Raw genomic sequence first — 23,963 nt, 5'->3', positions numbered from 1 at the left:
CAGGATTCATCGCTCTGTACGTTGGCGATAAAAAACAACTTATACAGTATTGTGAATCCATTCTGGCCATGTAGATGGAAAATAAGAAATTTAGCATTATATTTAGAGTCCAGTTATAAGATTACTTTCCAGAACTGTCACAATGTAATTATGTACGGAACACATCAGCCACATGCCACATTCGAGCACGAAAGACACCCTCCAGAGCTTCATGTGTTTTGCACCGTTTACAGGAAGAAGACTTACGCCTTTCTGGTTTTTTTACTTTTATATTTTTTTCGGTGAACACCGTTACAGGTAACACGAATGTGCCGGAGTACTGGCTTCTTCCAAAATTTCGAGAACACATTGATAATTTAATTTTTTCAGCAGGACAGAGCTCTATCGCCCTGGACATGCAAGTGAGAGCATTTCTTAACTGTGAGACCCCCCAGCTGTGGATAACATGTAGCTTTTTTTTGTGCGGAGTTCTTAAAATCATGGCTTTAGTGCCTCCACTTCCAAACATTTTGGGACATCTGCAACACAGCATAGCAAGCAACAATACGGCTCTAATTTGACTACAGTCTCAATGCTTGTCGGTGACGGGTAAACTGAATATCCGTGACAAGTGACGAAAATTTTGATCCTCAAAGTAATTCTAAAAACTAGCCCGAGTTTGTATATACTTGCATGTATATTAGATGTTTTTTTTTCGAAAAAATAAAAAAACTTTATGGCACTATTTGTAAGTTAAAATGCTCCTAAAGTTTCTGTGATCAGTCATTTAGAAGATACATCATTATTAATCTGCTACATTTTGTGAACAACAAGGCTTTGCGCCAAATGCTACCTATGCTTTTTATCATACCTCCCCATTATGAACGACACACTTAGTCCCATTCCCTATAAACACTTCATGAGGGATACAGGGATTACTGACCACAAAGTCAATGTGGCGAGACTAAATACCGTAATATCCAAATCCAACAAAAATAAACGCAAAATATAACTGTTTAAGAAAGCTGATCAAAATTTGTTTGATGCCGTCCTAAGAAATGGCTCTGAGCACTATGGGACTCAACTGCTGTGGTCATCAGTCCCCTAGAACTTAGAACTACTTAAATCTAACTAACCTAAGGACATCACACACATCCATGCCCGAGGCAGGATTCGAACCTGCGACCGTAGCAGCAGCGCGGCTCCGGACTGGAGCGCCTAGAACCGCACGACAACCGCGGCCGGCGCCGTCCTAAGAGACAGTACTCACTCATATAACTGTATACCAGATGTGGCTTAAAACCATAAATATTATATCGACGGTAGTTGATAATTTCATACAAAGTAAATTGATAAGAGACTTAACAGATCTCCTACAGTAGACATAAGATGTCTGGACACTGTTGCATAACGAACGAAAAAATAACTCCACATTTAAAACGAAAAAAGCACTTCATATTTAAGAGAAGGCAAAATGTCTATTTTTTTAGATATTTTATGGAAGAGGACTTCACTGGGATACGCTTTTTACACTCACAACAGTGGATCTCTGTATCTAAATCTGCCATTGAACCTAACCCTTTGGACATAGTACCTTCACTATACTGTAACAACGGTAATAGTACCGACGATAGTTCCGGTAAACTGAACTTACTAAACACATTTCTCCGAAATATCTTCCCCAAAGAAGATGCAGTAAATGTTTCAGAATTCGAACCAAGAACTGTGGTGAACACGAGTAACGTACGAGCTCATGCCGAGTAGCAACGCCTCCGAATTTAGTATGTGAAAACTTTTAACTATATTAAACCTAGCAATACCAACGTATTTCCGTAATGCATACTGCCAAGGGTGGGGCGGAGGGAGGCGAGCTTTATGCATACCGCATAAAATTCGTTAGTGGTTAGTTTTTACTAACAAAATTCTTTTTAAATAGGAACTGATGCTTAAGAACGACCCAGGAAATGAAGATATCTTTTAGTACAATCTTAGCAGTACCAACACTTTTTTCGTACTGTTTACTTAGAGGGGAGGAGTGATATATAACATCCATAAAAAATTTATAAATACAAATTACGTTAACTGTCGTTAACTTTTATTCACAGCATACTTTTTATATACTAGTGTAGATGTGTAAGAAGGGTCTTCAGCTTGAAAATATGAATATGACATTTATTACGATACGACACACTTACTATCACGACGTAATTTTTTTGCGTTTATTTAACTGAAAAATTGAAAACAATCACAGAATCCGGTATGAGACATAATTTAAAAATATAAAAGACATAAATGGATTACGATATTTTCAAAAGTTGGGCATAAAGTGCTACCTCCCCTCCTCCTCCACCCCCCTTCCCCTTGGTTTTGCTAAGATTCAAGATATAAAATAAAACAAATGCTGCTAATCTGTATATCTTTTTCCTTCCTGTTAACATTTGCAGGCTTTGCCGCTAAAGGACTCCAAATTACAACGTGTAACATGGCGGTGTATAACGTAACTATGTCGGTTTGTGAGGATCAGCGTGCTGTAATCCGAGTTTCGAATTAAAAGATTTGGTACACACTTATAGCACTCTCTCCTTCAGCATTACAATGCCAGACCACACATGAGCACGGTGACATCTGCAACAATTTAATGTTTTGGGTGCACTGTCATGTATCATCCGCCATATAATTCCAGCTTGACCCCATCGGATTTTCATCTGTTTCCAAAATCTTCGAGAACATCATTCTCGTAGTGTTGAAGCGGTGCAGGCAGAGGTGAGGTTATGGCTCCGTTAACGAAGTCAAACGTTATGCAGTGACTGTTTCAGCAAGCTGGTCTGTCTTTGGGAGAAATGTGCTCGTCGCCAGAATGACTATGTTGAGAAACAAATAATCAGACATGAAGAATAAAGATGTAAAATGTTACTAACGTCTGATTTACTGAAAAAGCCTTAACAGGTTTCGCGTAGATAATAGGAAGGCACTACTTTCCATCACGCCCTCATAGAAGTAGATATCCCGAAAAAACCTCAGTCACTTAATAAGGGAAATCTCATGGTCCATCCTACATACCCCTCTCGGAACACGCTGTTGAAAAATCTATTTTTAGCAATTGTGTACAACCTCTCGCACAACGAACGATACATGTCCAAAAAATCGAAGGCTGAACAGATCATATCAGTACACAAGACGTAAAAAATCGCAGTACCAAAAAGTAATTGATTTAGAGTAATGAAATTTCGTGAATACATTTGTCTATGTAACATATTTGATTAACATTGCAAGATCACAGGATAGTGTAAGTGCGAAGTAAGCCACTGTAAAAGTGAAATGCTGATACATTAAGAACTGGTGTAATCACTGGAATGTTGAGTGCAAGCATGCAGAAGCGCATGCATTGTGTTGCATAGATGCTGGACGTCAGTTTGTGGGACGGAGTCTCATGCCTGTTGCATTTGGTTGCGCAGTATAGGGATGGTTGTTGCTTGTTGTGAATGACACGAGAGCTGTCGTCCGATGAATGGCAGCACAACAGGTTGAATCACCAGATTGACGCACAAATTTATAGTCAGTGTGAGTGGTATAACAACAAGATTGCTGCTGCTGGCATACGAAATCGTACCCCAGATCATAACACCATGTATAGGAAAAGTGTGTGTAGCATGCAGATAGGCTGGTTGCCCCTCAACTGGTCTCATAACCAACACACGGCCGTCAATGGTACAGACGCAGAACCACATTCCATCAGAAAACACAGTAGAACTCCACTGTTCGCTCTAAAGAGCTCTCGCTTGACACCACTGAAGTCATAGATGACATTGGTTTGGGGTCAGTAGAATGCACTGTGGTGCCATCTGCCCCTCAAATTGCTGCTGCAGATGCAGTACGAAGCGCCAGAGCAATACGCCGAAGACAATGATCTTCCCTATCGGTAGTGCCACGTCTTTGTCATTATTCGGAGCGCCGTCTTCTTGTGACCGTACATTCTCGTGAACGTCGCTACCAGCAGTCATACACAGTGGTTACATTCCTGCCAAATATTTCAGCAACATTGCGGAATGAACGTCCAGCTTCTCGTAGACTTATTACACGACTTTGCTCAAACTCGGTGAGGTGTTGATAATGGCTTATTTGTCGCCTTAGAAGCATTCTTGACCAACATCAACCCACAACTTCCAATCTCAACTAGCGCCACTCTTATGCGACTGACGCTAAATTTGAACAGACAGATGTAGAAACATGCCCACCAGCTTTCGTTTACAACTCCTTGGTCTTGCGACTTGTTTCCGTTAATGTAGAAGGAATCCGCTGAGTTACAGACCAGTGTCACTGACGGCGACTAGTAACAGGATTTTCCAACACATAATATATATGAAAAGTATGAACTGCCTGGAATAAAACGATGTATTAACACACCCAGAACCAGCTCTTTATTCAGTATTGACGGAGAATAGCAAAATGATGCGATCTTTCTCGATTTCCACAAGGCTTTATATATAGTTGTTACAAGCATCTTCTAATGAAATTGCGTGTCTATGCAGTATTGCCTTAGCTGTGCTGAAGACTCGTGACTTCCTGCCATAAAGATCACATTTCTTAGTAACTGACAGAAAGTCTTTGAGTGAAAGGGAAATGACCTCTATCGTTTACAAAGGAAGTATTAAAACTCCTCTGCTAATCTTCATCTATACAAACGATTTAGGAGCAACCCTGTTAGACTGCTTGCAGATGATGCTGTCTTTTACCGCGTAGTAAACTCTTCAGAACATAAATACAAATTACAAAACATTTACACACGATATGCGTTTGGTGTGAAAAGTAGCAGCGGACTCTCAAACTATAAAACGTGTGAGGTTTTCCTCAGGTTGCGCAATAAATCATACATATTTAAAGGTCGCAGATTCAACTAAATACGCAGGATTAACAGTCACTAACTCACATTAGAATGATAACATAGAAATGTTGCAGCGAAGGCGAACTCAAGACTGCGTTTCATTGGCAGAACACTCAGAAGATGCAGTGAAATTACTTAAGAGACAACTTACACTGCGCTTGTCTGTTCTTTTCACGAATATTGCTGCGTTGTGTGGGATCCTTACCATATAAAATTAAGAGAGCACAAAAAAATTTCAAGGAAGTTTAGCTCGTTTTGCATTATCACGAATTAAGAGAGAGAGAATGAAGAATGCAAAACTATTTTATTGACTCCCTCCTATAAATAGAGGAAAGACAATCGTGAATAAGAGAAATCATGGCTCACACAGAGGTGAAACTCACAATAGGTGTTCATTTTTTTCCACGTGCTGTTCAAAAGTGGGACGGTCGATAAATAGTCTGATAGTTGTTCTGCAAACCCTGGGTGAGGCACTAGGATATGAACTGCAATTTAGATGGACACAGTCGCGTATTAGGTTCGACATTCCGCGTGGACTTACTTTGTTTATTGGTGTTAGCCGTAGTTCAGTATCGAAGCCAAGACGAGATAGGCCCCCGCCACGGGCGCAGGCACAGAGGGGGAAAAAACAAAGAAAATATTTTACGATTAACCGGGAGACACTCGTGAGTTCGTCTAACTCTCGCCGGCCGCTGTGGCCGAGGGGTCCTAGGCCCTTCAGTCCGGAACCGCGGTGCTGCTACGATCGCAGGTTCGAATCCTGGCTTCGTTATGGATGTGTGTGATGCCCATAAAAAAATGGTTCAAAAGGCTCTGAGCACTATGGGACTTAACATCTGTGGTCATAGTCCCCTAGAACTTAGAACTACTTAAACCTAACTAACCTAAGGACATCACACACATCCATGCCCGAGACAGGATTCGAACCTGCGACCGTGGCGGTCGCGTGGTTCCAGACTGAAGCGCCTAGAACCGCTCGGCCACTCCGGCCGGCTGAGATGTTAAGTACCATAGTGCTTAGAGCCATTTGAACCATCCTGACTCTCGTGCTGCTATGTCACGCATGCGAGATGACGCCTTTCGCTGAGCTGGAGACAATAAACGCACGCTGTTGCCTCAGTTTCATTCGTCCAAGTAGGATAATTAAGGAATATCTACTACCGATGAGGCGTCACGTGGGTCATGTTTCAGCAGTGCTCTTGGTTCATTCACTTGCCACCAATACAGTAATTTCATGTACAATGACGTTTTGTTCCAACATATTAATGGAGTACAGAACGAGCAACTTCAGTATTATTTTTTTCTCTTCCAATATGCGTCACAGTTGCTATAATAGTCATTTGTTTGTGGTGACTAGTTTCGGACCATCAGGTCCATTCGCAAAGCATGGCCCATAAAAATTTTTGTGGTGTTAAAGGTGAAAATTGTAACTTACTTCCATAATTTTACATGTAAGTTACAAAAATTTTCCGTGTTTGTAATACATCTTTTTGCTTACCTTACACTTTAAGTGTAGTCATACAGATCCTCTAGTGTACATGTAACCAAATATACGTTATCCCTCAGTAGTAATCATTACATAAATACAAAATGACAACGCATTGGTAAACAAAGCTCTTTCTTTCCAATAAAATGGAAATGAGCGTTTGGCGTCGTTGGCCGGGAGGCACCTTACAGGCCAAGTCCGGCAGCCTTGGTGCAGGTCTTATTATAATTCGACGCCACAGCAGGCGACCTGCGCGACGGATGGGGATGAAATGATGATAAAGACAACAGAACACCCAGTCCCTGAGCGGAGAAAATTCCCGACCCAGCCGGGATTCGATGCCGGGCTCCTTAGGATGGCAGTACGTCACGCTGAACTTTTTTTTCGTTTTGTTCGATATAGTTCGCTGCGTTTTTTTTTTTTTTGTTTTTTTTTACAGAGAGCACACAGCCCTCTGACCGAACACGCTGAGCTACCGTGACGGGGACCATTCAGCTGACGGGGCGGACACTTTCTTTCCAAAAGAAAGCAGCAAACTGCAACGCTGAGCTACCCAAGTCGCTTGGTAATCTCGGCAGAGATCGCTACCAGTAGTGTGCGGCAGCCTCACGCGGTAACTGAATCGTTACTTGCACTCTTAGTAAATGGTAACAAATCACTCTTATCAGCACAAATCCTCTTTACAATTGTTACATTTAATTACAATCATTTTTTTTACATACACAATTATGATGCATCACGCACAACCAAAGCAAAACAGTGCCTAAGTACATCGTGCCCAGAACTAACGTCTGTCAGTCAGAATCGACGTAACTAGTTGCAATTGTATTTATTTTTATTTTATTTTTTTTACTTTCATTACCTTTTTTACATTCTATCACCGAATTTTTTTTCCTTCTTGAACCATATCGTGTGCTATGCTCAGCTAACAATCGAGCTTTTTCTCCTACTTAGCTGTGGTAGGGTCTCAAAGGTTGGTGATAGGCTGCTGAAGGAAATTTGCTATTTGACCGTTGGCTTCCGATTTTCTTCGATTTCTGCCAACTGAGCATGGGAGTGAAACTGCTCACAGTATTTTATGCAATAGATAGACAACTGGGGCTTAGATCTCACATACAATAAACTGTCTCATCTCATTTTAATTTAGTGTGCCGAGCACCATAAATGAGAGTTCTGTATCTTATTTTGAAAAATATGAAGCAGAGGTTTTTGGTGCGAAATATAGCAGAAATTTCCACACGGCTGATTTAGTTAATAAAAGAGCGTCTTTCAAATTCCAGTAGGAAGAGCTAACTAGATTTTTTTAGTGACTGCTTACCTGATCGCTATCGAAGTAGTGAAATAGCCCTGACCATATTTATGACAATCTCAGTGACTACAACATCTTGTTGACGCAAATTCAGCGAATTAAATATGATAAAAAGCTACTTAAGGTCGAGTACAGGAGAATCAGACTGTCAGAATGTCAACAGAATCCGACATAGCCGCTAATTTTTACTTTAACGACACAATGAATTCGTTTATTTCGCTCATTAACAGTGGAAAGCAAAATTATATTAAAAACTAAGGAATGTGTTCTAAACACTTAATTACAACCATTTTTATTTTATTTGCGATTACTATTACTAATTTATGCACATTAATAATTTATGAGGAGGAAAAAGAAACTGTTATTAACTCTATATCGTACTAAAATACTATAACTGCCACATAAAATGAGACATAGATTTGTCTGTAGAGTTTCTAATTTACCATTACTACCGTGACTTCGGCCACTAGAATTATCTTACAACTGTGGCGGATTTGTTTACCATGAACATTTGACAGTATTGCCAATGGCGCAGGGTCACCTCGGTGTGGATCCGGTTAGCTGCGACACTGAGCTGCGCCAACAGATGCGTGCGCTTGCCGAATCGACTCTCACTCCATTCCGCCGACATCCTTCGCTTTAGTTGCGGGTCTTACTAATGCACCTCAGTCGTAGTGTAGCTTATGTGCATTGAGGGTGGTTTCTCTCTTTTTTTATTTTGACTGAGAAGGTATGCTAGCCACTTTTTTCCTATGTACTACTTTTTTCCTTTTTTTGATTTGGTGTTTGTTACTTTTTTGTCTTTTCGATACCTCAAAATTCTCCGACTTAACTATTTTATTTATTAAAGATTTCATCTTCTTTTCATGAAAAATATAGACTAAAAAAAGTATTATCGGGATCCAAACAGTCGCCTCAGCCATGAGCATTTAGCAAACCGCGAACGCCTCATTTCTATTTCTTTTATTTTTATTTTTTTTTTATTTTTACGGAAGCAAGAAACAACGCAAAGAAACACTCCCAGTAACCACTACCCCAACCGGACGCAGCGGTTTTCGTAATTAAGCGGACTATATCGGCGAGCCTGCCTGCCACCCCGCATTCCTATCTAGCTCCACCTATCCGCAGTCCGCGTCCACATCCTCCTTGCTCGCTGCTTTGAGATCCCCGTAGGCTGCCGATCCCACTTGTGCATCCGTACTGAAGGTACATACTCCACGCATCCATACACTGAAGACCCAAAGAAACTAGTACACCTACCTAATTTCGTGTAGGGCCCCCACGAATACGCAGATATGCCGCAACACGGCGTGTGTGGACTCGACTGATGTCTGAAGTAGTGCTGAAGGAACCTGAAATCATGAATCCTGCAGGCTGTCCATAAATCGGTAAGAGCACCAAGGGGTGGAGATCTCTTCAGAACAGCGCGTTGCAAGGCATTCCAGATGTGCCCAATTATGTTCATATCTGGGGAGTATGGTGGCCAGACGAAGTGTTAAAACTCAAAAGAGTGTTCCTGGAGCCACTCTGTAGCGATTCTGGACGTTGTCCTACTGGAATTGCCCAAGTTTTTCGGAAAGCACAATGGACATGAATGGAGGCAGGTGATCAGACAGAATGCTTACGTACGTGTCACCTGTGAGAGTCATATCTAGGTGTATCAGTGGTCCCTTATCACTCTAACTGCCCACGTCCCTCACCATTACAGACACTCCACAAGCTTCAACAGTCCCCCGCTGACCTGCGGGATCCATGGATTCATGAGATTGTCTCCATCCGCTCGATACAATTTGAGACGAGACCCGTCCGACCAGGCAACATGTTTCCAGTCATCAACAGTCCAATGTCGGTGTTGACAGGGCTAGGCGACGAGTAAGGCTTTGCATCGGGCAGTCATCAAGGGTTCACCCTTGAACCTTGGGCTCCGAGAGCCCATAGTGTTGATGTTTCGTTGAATGGTTCGCACGCTGACACCTATTGAAGTTCCAGCATTGAAATCTGCAGCAATTTGCGTAACAGTTGCACTCCTGTCTCGTTGAACGATTCTGTTTAGTCATCGTTGGTCCCGTTCTTGCAGAATCTTCTTCCGGGGGCGGCGATGTCAAAGATTTGATGTTTTGCCGGATTCCTTGTATTCACGGTACGCTCATGAAATGGTCGTACGGAGAAATATGCACTTCATCGCTACCTCTGTAGTACTGTGTCGCAGGGTGGTCCATCTGAAGTTTCGAATAAGATTACCTCGGAAACTATAAATCGGGTAAAAATAGTGGGTAAGACAAGTTCGTAAGCTGAAAGGGATACATAAAATGATAGTACATGTGACTCCAGACCCCACCCTCATGGGTGAGGCGGGGGGGGGGGGGGGGGGCAATTTTTAAATCTTAAATGAAAACATCCATTTTTTTATTGCAGATTCGGATTCTCCATAAAAAAGGTAATCAAGTTTTGTCTGAAATATTTTTTAAACCATTGACAAATGGCGCTGAAATCGAGAAAAAGTAAAATGGGGAGGAACTCTGATTTATGTAGAATTATCCGAGAAGGACTCATCAAATCGATAAAAAGTGTGCACCAATTCTTTCGTTACGTAAAATTAAGCTATTTTTTTTATCAAAATGTATCCTACACAGCACAGTTTTTCAAGGAGGAAGGTGGACTGGTATTAAAATCTCGTTAGGGAACTCTTCACCATTGCATTGCTCATCCGACTGTGGCGCTACCGTGGCCAATCTGCGAACTAAGGCTCAGTATAAAGGTCAGTTCCACTCGACCAGACGTCACTTCAATTTCAGATTGTGAACTGTAAACATCAACTGACGAAAGTAAACTACTCTTTAGCGAAACATGGCTCACTATCCTCCTACAGATGGTACAGATGGACCACCCTGTATAGGCGTTGCCGACCGCAGCGTCGTATTCTGCCTTTTTATGTATCTCTGTATTTGAATACGAATGGCTACAGCAGTTTCTTTGGGGCTTCAGCGTGTAATAGTGGTAGTCGCCGGCAGCGACGAATGCCTGTGGAGAGGCTAGGCTAGCGCCGGCCCGCAGTAGGTGGCGGTCGCACGCCGGCGGCGGCGGCGATGCGCTTGACCCCGGCGACACGGCCGACCCCGGTGGGGGCAAGTCCTTACGGGACTGGACAACGGGACTGGCCGGCTGGTGGCTGGACGCGGCTAATTTCTGGCTGGACCTGCTCCCGGCAGGTTCTAGCTACACTACACGGCACGGCTCCACGCCACGCGACCCAGCGAGCAGTCCAACAAATTACTGCACTCTCCAACAACCGAGCTGCGCCGACCTTGCTGGGCCGACACACAGTTGTATGAAACCCCGCGCCTGTCAGGTCGTAGATATCACACACACAGCAAGTAGGAAACTGCACCGACATGCACTTAAACCACTCAGAAAGTAGTTTTTCCTTCCTTAAGGGTCCTGCACACCGTAATTGGACTTCCAGCGTCTTCCTTTTCTTCTTCTGTCAGAAATAATTCTTCGCTCCGTCTGCGCACTTGCTCTACGCGAGGTACGTGGAATGCAGTCTCACTACACCATCACGCTGCAGGTAGCACCAAAATTACAGCGACACGCATGCACACACAAACAATACACATAAAAAACACAAACACACTAATCTAACAGCAGTAGGATGTCATGTTCATGCTCAAACAACTGCTAGGCAAACATCTAAATTTTTGCTGAGACTATCGTTATCTTTTCTCAGAAGGAAATTAAAACAGATCGTGAGATCACCGGCGGTTTTCATAAGCTGCTATCAGTGTGGACTACGCACGACTTTATTTGTTGACATGACACGATTATAACAACAAGGTTCGGTTGCGGACCGCCACTTTAAAAGCTATAAATACTGGGTGATCAAAAAGTCAGTATAAATTTGAAAACTTAGTAAACCACGGATTAATGTAGATAGAGAGGTAAAAATTGACACACATGCTTGTAATGAGATGGGGTTTTATTAGAAGCACTCCATATTGCTAGACGCGTGAGAGCTCTCTTGCGCGCGTCGTTTGGTGATGATCGTGTGCTCAGCCACCACTTTCGTCATGATTGGCCTCCCAGGTCCCCAGACCTCAGTCCGTGCGATTATTGCCGTTGGGGTTACCTGAAGTCGCAACTGTATCGTAATCGACCGACATCTCTAGGGATGCTGAAAGACAACATCCGACGCCAATGCCTCACCATAACTACGACATGCTTTACAGTACAGTTCACAACATTATTCCTCGTCTATGATGGTGGACATATTGAGCATTTCCTGTAAAGAACATCATCTTTACTTTGTCTTTCTTTGTTATGCTAATTATTGCTATTCTGATCAGATGAAGCGACATCTGTCGGACATTTTTTGAACGTTTGTATGTTTTTGGTTATAATAAAACCCCATGTCATTCCAAGCATGTGTGTCAATTTGTACCTCTCTATCTACATTATTCCGTGATTTATTCAGTTTTCAAATTTAAACTGACTTTTTGATCTCCCGGTATAATAAGGAATTAATCTTCAAACCATTTTAGTAAGTAGACTAGTTAGTGAACAATATAAAAATAAGTGAAAGCATTGGCTGAAAGTCATAGGATAAATGATGATGACGAAATCAGACTATGATAGTTTAATCCCAAAAATGAATATTGGATGATGTTCACAAATATGTGAAGAGCACTGTCAAATGTTTGCGCATTCAAATCAAATTAAGAAAACCGTTAAACAGTAATTTAAAGAAAATGGTTCAAATGGCTCTGAGCACTATGGGACTTCTGAGGTCATCAGTCCCCTAGAACTTAAAACTACTTAAATCTAACTAACCTAAGGACATCACACACATCCATGCCCGAGGCAGGATTCGAACCTGCGACCGTAGCGGTGGCGCGCTTCTAGACTGTAGCGCCTAGAACCGCTCGGCCACCCCGGCCGGCTAACAGAAATTAATAATAAATGAAAAGCACCAGTTTGCTTTTGTTCTACAATATTATTTTTATTGCTAACCGGTTTTCGGCTTACAAGGCCTTATTTTTATTGCTAACCGGTTTTCGGCTTACAAGGCCTTGTAAGCCGAAAACCGGTTAGCAATAAAAATAATATTGTAGAACAAAAGCAAACTGGTGCTTTTCATTTATTATTATAATGTTGTTCTACCAAGAACCGACGGAAGATTCTGTTAACATAACAGAAATTAAATTATGATGTGTGAGCAGAGCACTGTACGCAGAAACATGTATGAGCAACATTACTGTTGTTACTGTTGTTCTTACTGAGAGAGGACAAGTTACTCTCTCACCTTTTTTTTGCATATGGAAAATTATTAAAGATGTCATTGCAACCTGACGCACCTTGAGCGAGACTCTATAAAGTTAATGGCCTCTGCAGATGTTGACGGAGCCTGGTAAAGCGCATAAAGCATAAGGTATTTTTATGGTTCTTAGCTCGTAGAAACGACATGTTGGGAGTTGAAAGCAATTGGCGGCGAGCTCATCACTCAGTAAATTTTGCCAGACAGGCACACAACTGTACAGGGCAGCCCCTCGTTGAGACAGGTCTCCAGCGCAATAATGCCGCGATAGCCGCCGTGGCGCCAGCCGAAGCGTGGGCTGGGGACGACAGTCTGAAGAACGCGTCTACACACTGGAGTCATAAACCGGACATTGCGTGCAGCGCCACTTGTGATAAAAATTCAGAAATTTTTGTGTTCACCATACTACAAATAGGCCTGTGAACAACTTCTATCGGCAGCTTCGGTTGTATAAGAAACTCTGGCGTCTGACAAACTTTATTACACCTCAGAGCTTGGACTAACAAGCTCCAAGGCACAGGCGATTTAGATAAAGATCTTCAAGATTGTATCTGTTCGCTTGTTGCCTTTGGAAGCGATATGACTTCAGATAAAATCATCTTCTCCCTCTGCGAAAAATTGTAATTGGTGGTTTCTTTTGTTTCGAGAGACGTAGGTTTCTTAATTCTTGCTCTGGTTCGACATGTCTTTGTGCTGTCATGTGGGAGGGGAGATTTAACGCCTCTAGAGCCCTGTGATTGGCTCAAGACGGGGTGAAGGCAGTGTCGTTTCTACATCTTGACGGAAAACGGAATATTTTTTTCTAGAAAGGCGTGAAGCACTCGAGTGCAGGACTTTGGTCTGAAAAGACCTCTGGTCGAATCTCTGCCACGAGTTGTTGGTACTTGGGACCTGTCCTAAGACTGACTTCACTTGCTAGTAGTTTAGACTGGGGAGCCTGCGGTAAAGTTCTTACTGTGCCATCAGTGTGACTTCAAACGTCTCTGACTACTCGTTTGCAGAGGGCACACTTATTCGTTTTTGGTTCACCAGTCATGACGTTTGGTATCCTTGTGCGTTCTGTCGTATAAGTGAGCCAAATTGATCCTTGGAACGACCAGCGAACGGGTGTGTCACACACTGAAATCCACCATGATTTAGGGCTCTGGTAGAGAATAAACTGCGATCCGTCTACCTGATCGTTAAACTGTGAGATTCTTGCATTCCTTTCGCGGCCGCGATTGATTCACAGCTGCCTTCTTCAAGTCTCACCTCCGCCACATACATCTCGCCAGCGTCAAGCACGAAGCAAAACGCGAAACGTACTGCCGCTCCGGCATTGTCAGGGCGTGCAGATCTCAACTGCCACTCTTCTCAGCTGCACCTATGTAGTGAAACTACAGTAGATTTGATCAAATTATGCTCAGTGTCAGACCAATTCAGATCGCGTTATCCACATTTTTAAGACCAGTCAATGACTCACTTCTGCCATCCAGGATCCTTGTCTAGTGGCGTCTTAAACCACCTGTGAGTTGTTTACAGTATTCATTCAATAACTTGTTTACCATAATTAATGTGTGTTTTTTTCTTTTGAAAAATAAATGTTGTTAGAACACTAAAATTATCCTATCATTTTCAATCATTTAAACAGTACCCACCAGCATTAAGTTTCATTATTATTATTAAGTCATTAGTCTTCTGCTTCGTTTGATGTGGCTCGCCACGAATTCCTCTCCTGTGCTAAAGTTTTCATCTCAGAGTAGCACTTGCACCCTATGTCCTCAATTATTTGCTGGATGTATTCCAATCGCTGTCTTCCTCTACAGTTTTCACCCCAGCAGCTCCCTCTAGTACCATGGCGTTTCCTAATGCTTTAAAAGATGCCCTACTATCCTGCCCTTCTCCTTGTCAGTGTTTTCCCAATATTCCTTTCCTCTGCAGAACGTCTTCATTTATTACCTTATTAGTCCATTTAATTTTCAACATTCGTCTTTAGCACTGCGTCTCAAATGCTTCTGTTCCAGTTTTCCCACAGTCCATATTTCACTATCATACAATGTTGTGCTTCAGACGTACACTCTAAGAAATTTCCTCCTAAAATTAACTCTTATATTTCATGCTAAAGACTTCTCTTAGCCGAATGCCCCTTTCGCCAGTGCTATTCTGTTTTTGATGTCCTCCTTATTCTGTCCGTCATTGCTGCCTAGGAAGCAGAATTTACTTTGTGGTCACCAATCGCGGTGTTAAGTTTCCTGCTGTTCTCATTTCTGCTACTTCTCATTACTTTTGTCTTTCTTCGCTTTACTTTCGCTCCATATTCTATACTCATTCGACTGTTCATTCCACTCAGTTGATCATGTAATTCTTCTTCGCTTTCACTAAGGATAGTAATGTCATCAGCCAATCTTATCAGTAGTATCCTTTCACCTTGGATTTTAATTCCACTCTTGAGCTTTTCTTTTTACTTCCATCATCGCTTATTCGTTGCATAGATTGAACAGTGAGGCTGACAGACTACCCCCCACACCCCTGTCTTATACCTCGTGCACTTCATTCTTGGTTTTCCACTCTTATTATTCCCTCTCGTACATGTTGTACACTACCCGTCTCTCCCTAAAGCATACCCCTATTTTCCACACAATTTCGAATATTTTGCATGGAAATCTTTTTCCAGGCCGACAAATTTTATGAAAGGGTCTTTATTTATCTTTCTTCTTGCTTCCGTTAACATCCGCAGCTTCAGGACTTCCTCTTTGATGCCTTTACCTTCCCTAAAGCCAAACTGATCGTCATATATCACATCCTCAATTTTCTTTTCCAGTTTTCTGTATATTATTCTTGTAAGCACATTGTATGTATGAGCTGTTGAGTTGATTATGTGATAATTCTCGCACTTATCAGCTCTTTCAGTCTTCGGAATTATATAGATGATATTTTTCCGAAAGTCGCTAGATTCATATATTCTACACACCAAAGTGAGTAATCGTTTTGTAGCCACTTCCCCCAATGATTTTAGAAATTCTGATGCAATTTTTCTTACCCCTTTTTCCTTAATTGATCTTAACTTTTCCGAAGCTCTTTTACATTCTGATTGTAATACTGAATCCCCTATCTCTTCCCTACAGACTGCTGTTTCTTCTTCAATAACATCAGACAAGTCTTCCCCCTCACAATGCATTCAGTCTATTCTTTCCACCTATCCGTTCTCCTCTCTGCATTTAACAGTGGAATTTCTATTGCACTCTTAGTGTTAATGCCCTTGTTTTTATTTTCACGGAAGATTGTTTTGACTTTTGTATAAGCAGAGTCAGTCTTTTCGACAGTCATTTCCTTTTCGATTTTCTCACATTTTCCATGTAGTCATTCCGCCTTAACTTCCCTGGACTTCCTATACGTGACTTGTATTTGTGTATTCCTGAATTTGCTTGAGCATTTTCGTATTTCATTCTTTTAATTGAAGTATTTCTTCAATTGCCAATGGTTTATTGGCGGTTACCTTCTCTGTACCTATGTTTTCCTTTGCAACTGCTGCGATTGTGCTTTTTAGAGATGTCCATTCCTCTTCAACTGAATTGGCTACTGACCTATTCCTTATTGGTGTATTTATAGCCTTAGCGAACTTCAAGCGTACTTCTTCATTCCTTAGTACTTCCGTATCCCACTTCTTTGCGTACTGATTCTTCCTGAATAATCTGTTAAACTTCAGTCTACGCTTCCTCAACTACTAAATTGCGATCTAAGCCTATATCTACTAGTATCTGATTCCAGAATTTCTGCCTGACCATGATGTAATCTAGTTGTAATCTTCCATATCTACCGGGCTTTTCCAAGTATACCTCCTCCTCTTGCGATTCTTGAACAGAGAGTTAGCTATTTCTATCTTAAATCTATTGAATAACGAAATTAGTCTTTCTCCTCTCTTATTACTCGTACAAATCCCATATTCTTCCGTAACCCTTCTTCCATTCCTTCCCCTACAACCGCATTCCATTCCCGCAATGATTATTAGATTCTCACCTCCCTTTACGCACTGAATTACCCGATCAATAACCTCATTGAGTTTCTCTGTTTCTTCATACCATCTCTAATGACCTCGTTGTCAACGGCACTTCAAACACTAATCATATTCTCCTATTTCTTCATCTTCAGCCTGTGACGTCAGCATGTATACAACTATCGTTGTTGAGCAGGTCTGTTATCGGTTCTGATGAGAACCACCGTATCACTGAACTGTTCACAGTAAGACACTCTCTGCCCTACCTTCCTACTCACAACGAATCCTACTCCCGTAATACCATTTTCTGCTGCTGTTGATATAACCCGATACTCATCTGACCAGAAATCATTGTCATCTTTCCATTTCACTTCACTGATCCCCCTACATCTTCTTTGAATCTTTGCATTTCCCTTTACAGACTTTATAGCTTCCCTACAACGTTCAAAATTCTAACATTCCATGCATCGATTCATAGAAAATTATCCTTTCGTTGGTTATTGAATCTTTTTCTCATGGTCACCTTCCCTTTTTCACTACGCTCTCGGAGATACGAAAGGGGGAACAATCTGTATCTTTTGCCATTGGAGAGACCATCATGGCACTTTCTCCGATTACAGGCCACATATCCTGTGGATACACATATTGTTTCTTCAGTGCAGTGGTATGAACTCCCTTCTGTATCCTCATGCCGTTGATCATTGCTGATACTTCCACCTTTTGCCCCCCGGTTCGAACCCGGAACCGAGGACGTTTTGACTACTAATTAAAGGCTCTATCTCTAGACCAAGGGTGCAAAGTTTGCACATGGAAAATTAATTCACGAAAGTCAACAGCAAATATTCAAAGTCCAAAATAGTAATTTTCCCATATCAATAATTGGAACATCGGAATAAAGTTTGCAACATCAATATCGACATTCTCTGTACGTATGTCATATAACTTCTTTGTCTACTTTCCTTAAGCTGTCATCTGTATAACAACTCTCTTTAATGTAACATCTATGTACACGTTTTATCAATTATTTATTAACTTTTTGTAATTGTAATTAATCTATAATTTCTAAAGTAATGTTCTGTAAAATAATGGAAATGTTAAAAGTTTGCTTGTAGTAGTGATTCACGTATACGCTGCAAGGTTTCTCCGTAGCAAGGGTTAGTCGTTGGCAGACAGTGAAAGTCAGTGTATAGCAGGCGAAGTGTTAACATCTTGCCGGTCATGGTGGCCGAGCGGTTTTAGGCGCTTCATTCCGGAATTGCGCGACTGCTATGGTCGCAGGTTCGAATTCTGCATCGCGCATGGATGTGTGTGATGTCCTTAGGTTAGTTAGGTTTAAGTAGTTCTACGTTCTAGGGGGCTGATGACCTCAGATGTTAAGTCTCATAGTGCTAAGAGCCATTTGAAGACATTTGTGAACATCTTGTAAACTGAATGAAGCAAGAAGAACAGCAGAATTATATAACATAGCCTCATACTTTGATTATATCTGAACTACGAAAATCCGACGCTAAGTAGGTAATTTTCAGAGCTTATTACACAGAAAGATACGTGGATGCTTTTGCTGCCTTTTTTTTCATAACATCTACAGGAGATCGTCTCTGTCAGCATCTTCACCTCAAGGAATCCGTTGAGTACTGTGTGACTCCATGGGCCAGTTTCTTGTTCCATTAACCAATAATAAGTCTGAATTCTGCAAAATTTGGGTTGAGAAACTACATATTTCTCCTTAATTATTTACCTAGACAGGGTCCAATATCAAGTGCTATGATTTTTACGAATCTCATATGTTATTGTCGAGTTATTGTCGAGTTGAAAATTTCATAATCATTCTGTGGGCTTTAAGTTGGAAGTACTTCACTCACTTTTCATAAAAGGGTTGTTAAAGTTTCACCAAAGTATAATTACAAAGAGAAGATTTAAAATATTCAGCTCATAGATTCTTCTAACAGAAAACTCAGTTCAATACCAGAGTTACCAGCAAAAACTATGATAATTCATAATAGTTACCTTTAATGGACTGGAAGTGCCACCAAGTGGATTAATTACTGTATGGGTCTGGAAGTAACACTGTTTATAATTTCATGTGTACATAGTTAATGGTATTTCTCATATTGTGTTGTCACTTAATCATTCAGCCTTGATTTGAGACTACTGATAGATTAGTTTATGCTCCCTAAACTAATTGTTAAGCTAGATTTAAATTTCATACTACAACTACAGTATTAATAAAGTGCCCTTGCTAGTCTCTAACGTAAGTGTGATAAAACATCCAGTTGGTTACAGTTATTCACTCTACACTAGATCCAGGTACCTCACGTACTGTGTGAGCTAAATTGTAGAAGGAAGTGAATGCTCCTTGAGAATACAAATAATAATCAGTAAAAATAAAATAATTACAGGAAAACTAGATCAATGACAGTTTTTCCAAAAAGTGCATTGATAAAAGAACCTCATGTCCATGTCAGTGTTTCAGCAAAAGCAATTTTTTATTTCTGATGATCATTAATTAGCTGCTTTAATATACAGATAGTAAATGATATTGAGAGCCAGTTGCTGCAAAAAACGATTAATGTTCCTACTCTGTTGTTAATGCCAAAGTACTGTTACACTGCTTGTGAAAGTTTGCTACTGTCTTCCACATTGACGGAAAAGATTGCAGCACCAAAAAATAATTAATGTAGAGAAATTAAATTTCTGGAATACATATATCAAAACAACATATTGAGGTGATTAACACTACAAGATCACAGGTTAATATGAGTGTGAGATAAGCTATTGCAAATGTAAAATGCTGATAAGTTAATAACCGGTGTAGCCCGAAGTTTGTTGAGTGCAAGCATGAAAACGTGCATGCATTGTGTTTTACAGGTGCCGGATGTCATTTGCGGGATGGAGTTCCATGCATGTTGAAATTGATCGGTCAGTAGAGGGAGCTTAATGCTGATTGTGGATGACGCTGGAGTTCTCGTCTGATGATGTCACATATGTTCTCGATCGCAGATAGGTGACTGAGTAGGCCAAGACAACATGTCGACATTCTGTACAGCATGATGAGTTACAACAGCGGTATGTGGGTGAACATTATCCTGTTGGAAAATAGAACCAGGAATACTGTTCATGAATGGCAGCACAACACGTCGAATCACCAGATTGAGGCACAAAAGAAGCGTGCAGGAATCCCATTTACTGAAATAATCAGCAAGCAGTTGCACAAAAGAAATTTTATTTCTCCAACCGGTTTCAGTCACCTTGTGCTCCTTTTCAGAAGGTTTTAACCATCGCATTATTTTCGAGTGTCAAAAAAATGAGACATATGCAGCACATTGATGCGATCGTGTGGTTCACAGTGTTATGACGTAAGCATCTGATTTCTGACACTCGCAAATAATGCGTTAGAATATACGGTGCGCCATATCAAATGCCCGGTCAAACTCGATCTAGATCAACGCTGCCCGTAGTTGGCAGGCCGCTGCCAAGGCGATGACGTCCCAGTTATCTTCCAGCGCCGTATGAATGCTGCTACTACCGCCGAAGCGATCTTAAGCCAACGATTTCATACGGGCTCGTACAAGCGCTTGAAAATCTTATAGTCACACTTCAAGAGTATTACGGCCTGTAATACTTCAGCTTTGGGACCGGTATGATGATGCTGTCAGTAAATCCAGTGGGTATCTCGAACGCCGGAGACAGAGGTTCATTAAATAATACAAACCATGTGCAACCCGTGAGATAAGCAAAGGTATGGTAAAGTCCTATCGATAAACTGCCCTGCCTTTGCGATTTATTTGGTGCTCCCTGAGCAATGACCTCCGTCAGTTCGTCCCGCGTGAGTACTTTGGGTAATGGTTCCGCCTTCAGCGGATGACCTCTACACGAAAATTCTGCGAGCACTTCGTGAACTACCGTATGGTCCACTATTTAGCTGCCATAAAACAAACGGAGGTGTCTGTGAACACTCGTGCGATTTCGTACTGTTGAAACGTCCCCTTAGAAAAATTTATGAATGACTGTGCTGGTAAACCTCTACGTTATTTGATTTTCAAACAGCTGAGCAAAACTGAAAGTACTCAGACATTTCTCTCTTTACTTATTCTGATCACCACTAAACTGACACACAATGTTTTTAGCGCAACGCAATCTGACTTTCAATTATCTCTACAAAAAAATGGCCCTGACTAACAATAACCTATACTTTTCATGAATCACTTACCTCACACAAATATCTTCGTTACTCGAACTACTGCAATACAGCGAGCGCCAATACTGCCAGCTAAATAAAAGATTCTAACTACTGAAGGCAGTAATTACTGATAGGCATACTTAGCAAATGAAAGATTTTGATAGAGAACAAACAATGTAATTACCTTAATAGTGTTCAAAACTCATAAAATATATATATATATATATATATATATATATATATATATATATATATATATATATATATATATCAGTTCATGACATCCAGTCTTACAAATTTACTGTCTATGATGGACACACGTCCAGATCTTCCGCTCTCAAAACTCTGCCATCTCTCTCCCCACATCCACCACTGCTGGCGGCTCACCTCCAACTGCGCAACGCTACGCGCTGTTAACAGCCAACTGCCCAGCACTACAATAGCAAATTCCAACAATGCCACCCAGCCACAGACTGCACACAGCACAGCCAGTGATTTTCATACAGAGCGTTACGTGGCGTTACCAACACAAAAACCTAAACGGGCGTTACCAACATAAAAACCTAAACAGCCTACTTACACTGTGTCACGCAGCGCCGGATCTCTTCAGCGTCTACCTCCCTCGTCAAAGTTCTACGGCCCTGTCCCGAACAACAAGATGCATATAGGAGATTTCGGCAACGACGGCATCGGTCTCAAAACGACCCCTTCCATTCGTTGTCAATGTCCTACGGCGTCCTCGAAATACATGATGCATCGATGGGGTAACGACGGCGTCGGCCATACATGTCCTCACAACGACCCTTTCCATTCGTCGCCTCGTTGGTTATAAAATCTTGGCTTGAATTCTACGCAAGCTCGCCTGCCTTTGCGGCGCTTCGGTGTGGACCATCAACTCTCTAAGAGCCGTAAAATAATAGCCAAATGTCGTGCGATGTCACCGCGAGTTCTCTTGTCCGTAACGCACCAAAGTCCGTCTCAGTGCCAGTTTTACACATTGGATCCAGCACCGGCGACGCTCACAGGTTTCCCAGATCTCGTCAGTGGAACATCGGCATTCGTCGTCACGCAGTAGCCCCATATTCAGTTTCCATTTGCTCTGCTCCGCGTTTTCTTCTGCTGCTTAAGGGGAACCGTACGGATGTCCACATGTGATGCCAGATTTCGGCGTCCAGCGTCGCCGGTCATAGATCGCGCTTGTCGGTCCTAGCTACCGAGTGTCCCGTGACGTAAGTTTAGCACCGGCTGTCACCAAATCGCAGTTACCAGATGTCAGAAAATGCTATCTCATTCATCAGAGTATGCAATTCCTCGGATAAATGTACGTCGGTCTTCCGTCGTTTCTGGTGACGACAAAGTTGAAGTTGCCTCCCTCCAAGCAAAGGTCATATCGTCTGGCGAGCAAAGGCGCTTCCCTTACGGTGTAAAACTCTGCCCTATCCAGTCTTTTCTTGGAACCAGAGGGGGCATATTGATGAAGTGAACACCGTCGATAGAGACCGCTATTCCTCTTGCTGAAGGGAAAGACTCACTTTCTTCACTCGTATTCTTTCCCGGGAGAGATTCACTTAATCGCATCCACCTTCATCGTTGAAGCATACAAATATGGATAAAGGGGTGTAAGGTGACAGGTTAGAGCGCATGTACCATCGTGTGTCATTTCCTGTTACTATCTTATTGACATAAATACCTCTGAAACAGGTAGTCATTTGGCAATCAAAATCACAGTTAATTACAACACAAATTGAATGAGATATCAGATCTCGACAACAGGACAATAAAAACAGGTACTCCTTGATCAACAAACGTTTCAGTTAACCCAAATATGATCTACCTCTTAATTTAATTAAAAGGAAACAGGTAGGTCTCAGCCGGCCGAAGTGGCCGTGCGGTCAAAGGCGCTGCAGTCTGGAACCGCAAGACCGCTACGGTCGCAGGTTCGAATCCTGCCTCGGGCATGGATGTTTGTGATGTCCTTAGGCTAGTTAGGTTTAACTAGTTTTAAGTTCTAGGGGACTAATGACCTCAGCAGTTGAGTCCCATACTGCTCAGAGCCATTTGAACCATTTTTTGAGGTAGGTCTCAATAATAACAGCTTTAGTTAAGTAAAATAACCAAATAGAAAACAGACAGGCCTTCAATGATACAGCTTCGGTTAAGTAACCAAGAGTTTGAATTGCTTCCTGACAAGCTTATACGCAAGCAGCACAACATTACAGCAAATAGGAACGCCAAGAAAAGTTACAACGACAGCACCGGCTTTCCAAGGACCTTTTCGTTAGGTACAGACCGGCAAAAGAAATATTAACACAGCAAGGTTAATTACGTGAAACCAATAATAACTAGCCAAACGGTATACCCACTTCACTGTAAGATACCGCATCCACAACGACGGCGAAAAGCCCGAAAGAAATTGCAAATTTTGAGACCCAGGTACCTCCTAAGCCAGTATAATCAACAGAGTGAAGACATCTGCAATGTCCGAGGGTATCTCTAAACTGGCCCCCGGACGTATTGCAAGAGTAAGGTACTTATCTGGCGTACGGAGACGTTTCGCATGGAGATCAGCTAAATCCCAACCGTCTAGGTACTGTGTGATGACGGGTGTCTAGTCGTGGCATAGATGAAACACATTATAAAAAAAGAAAAGAAAAAGAAGGTTTAAATGGCTCTTAGCTCTATGGGACTTAACTTCTGAGGTCAATCACACACGTCCATGCCTGAGACAGGATTCGAACCTGCGACCGTAGTCGTCGTGCGGTTCCAGACTGTAGCGCCTAGAACCGCTTGGCCACCTCGGCCGGCCAACACATTATATCTCCGGCTCAGGAAACACCATTGGC

This window comes from Schistocerca americana, chromosome 5, assembly GCF_021461395.2.
Source record: "Schistocerca americana isolate TAMUIC-IGC-003095 chromosome 5, iqSchAmer2.1, whole genome shotgun sequence".
NCBI classification, from domain to species: Eukaryota; Metazoa; Arthropoda; class Insecta; order Orthoptera; family Acrididae; genus Schistocerca; species Schistocerca americana.
Note: the sequence above shows the minus strand (reverse complement) of the source record.